The 2,335-nt window shown below is 37.7% G+C and overlaps 1 non-coding gene across 1 annotated transcript; it reads left to right on the plus strand.

Moving 5' to 3' along the window:
* Positions 1–1,204: 1,204 nt before the first annotated feature.
* Positions 1,205–1,310, plus strand: LOC122044679. The gene has a single exon (XR_006129701.1). It is a non-coding gene; the product is annotated as a small nucleolar RNA R71 (small nucleolar RNA).
* The last annotated feature ends 1,025 nt before the right edge of the window (positions 1,311–2,335 follow it).

Genomic DNA, 2,335 nt, shown 5'->3' on the forward strand with positions numbered 1-2,335 from the left:
CGTTATTGGCTTACCTTCATACAGCAGGCATGTATCGACCGATATTGGCCTACCTTCGTTCGGCAGGCATGTATCGACCGATATTGGCTTACCTTTGTTCCGAAAGTATGTCTCGGCCGTTATTGGCCTACCTTCATACGGCAAGCATGTATCGACCGATATTGGCATGCCTACGTTCGGCAGGCATGTATCGGCCGATATTGGTCTATCTTTATTCTGGAGGTATGTCACGACCAATATTGGCTTACCTTCATACGGCAGGCATGTATCGACCAATATTGGCCTACCTTCGTTCGGCAAACATGTATCGACCGATATTGGCTTACCTTTGTTCCGAAAGTATGTCTCGGCCGTTATTGGCCTACCTTCATACGGCAAGCATGTATCGACCGATATTGGCCTGCCTACGTTCGGCAGGCATGTATCGGCCGATATTGGTCTATCTTTGTTTTGGAGGTATGTCCCGACCAATATTGGCTTACCTTCATACGGCAGGCATGTATCGACCGATATTGGCCTACCTTTGTTCTGAAGGTATGTCCCTACCAATATTGGCTTACCTTCATACAGCAAGCATGTATCGACCGATATTGGCCTACCTTCGTTCGGCAAACATGTATCGACCGATATTGGCTTACCTTCTTTGATTCTTTCTTCCTTTTCTTTCCTTATCTGGAAACCCATAAAACCTAACCCATATCAGGCACTATCTGGAGTAATGGAACTGAGTTTTTGTTGTCTTCCATTGTTCTTCTCCTCAAACCTATACAAGTCATTCTCTAGAAGTTCTTTATGATTCTTGCCACTTATTAACTTAATATCATTATACTGTTCACTAGATCTTGTCTATGTATGAGGGAGGTCATGTTTGAACCATTTTGAAACTATGCTATCAATCTTTGCCTCCAACTGTTTGAACCCCTCATTCTGTGACTTATGATTTTCAAAATTCTTTAGTGGTTGAGCTGCATTTTGTTTGATAGACTCTTTTACCTTTATGGCTTGTACTTCTAGAATTATCAAGGAAGAATCCATCCAACTTTTATCTAACCATTCTTGGAGGTTCAATGTCACTTGATCAATTAATGTATATGCTTCTTCCACACTTTTGTTCATAAAAGAACCCCCAGCAGATGAATCCAATGAACATTTATCTGAAAAAGAAATTCCCCCATAGAATATATGCAGAGTAAGCCATTTTTCCAAACCATGATGAGAGCACTGTCTTTATATATTCTTGAATCTATCCCATACTTGAAATAATGATTCTCCATATGCTTGAGCAAAATTTGTGATGCAATTCCTTATGTAGACAGTTTTGCTTAAAGGGAAAAAGTGATTCAGAAATCTCTACTCCAATTGTTCCTAACTTGTAATACTTTGAGGATGAAGAGAATATAACCAAGCTCTTGCTTTATACTTGATACTGAAAGGGAATGCTATCAACCGAACTACATCCGCTGACACTCTTTCATTAGTTTACCATGTTGCAATATTCTAGGAACATCTCAAGGTGTAGATATGTGTTTTCTAATACTTCTCTAAATTTGTGACCTTATATCATGGCAATCAACTCTGGGTCTAGTTGAAATCTCTTTGCTTAATATGAGATTACACAATGAGAGATATAAATATAGTAGAAAAGGGTGCAGAAAATTCTTTTAAAGGCCTGCTTGGCATGTTAATGCTCATGGTATCTAAAAAAATTATGGAAAAAAAACAAAAATATAGAATTAAGAACAAGAAAGAAAATGCAGAATTAAGGAAAAGAAAAACTAAACTATAAACTAATGACAAGGAAAAAAATAAATGCAGAATATAAATTACAAGAAAGAAAGGTGTAGAAATAAAAACAAACAGATAAATGAAAAACCTATTAACAAGTCCAAAATAACTCATATGTTAATCAACTAATGGTAAAGTGAACAGTCCCCGGTAATGGTGCTAAAAACTTATTACAAAACCGTAAGTGCACGGCTATGTCGTCAGTAATAAAAATATTTATCCCACAGGGACTGTTGATTAAGCACTAGTTAACTTTACACAACGAATTATCTAGACAATTAGAATGTCATTAACAAATGCAAGAAAGAGAGAGGGAGAGAGAAGGGTAGAAGAGAGAGAGAGAGTAGAGAGTTGAGAGAGAGAATAAGAGTAGGTGATCTTGGAAGGGGATAGATGATAGATGCTAGGATTTTGATTTTGTTACGATACTAGTCAATACCCCTATGCATTGTTCATCTATCTAACTACTGCTTACACTCATGTAGGAATTTTAACTAAAGCCTAGCACAACCCCCGTGTAGGTTGCACCGGAGAGTCTACCTAAGTTCTA

The sequence above is a fragment of the Zingiber officinale genome, chromosome 2A (assembly GCF_018446385.1).
Source record: "Zingiber officinale cultivar Zhangliang chromosome 2A, Zo_v1.1, whole genome shotgun sequence".
In the NCBI taxonomy this organism is placed as follows: domain Eukaryota; kingdom Viridiplantae; phylum Streptophyta; class Magnoliopsida; order Zingiberales; family Zingiberaceae; genus Zingiber; species Zingiber officinale.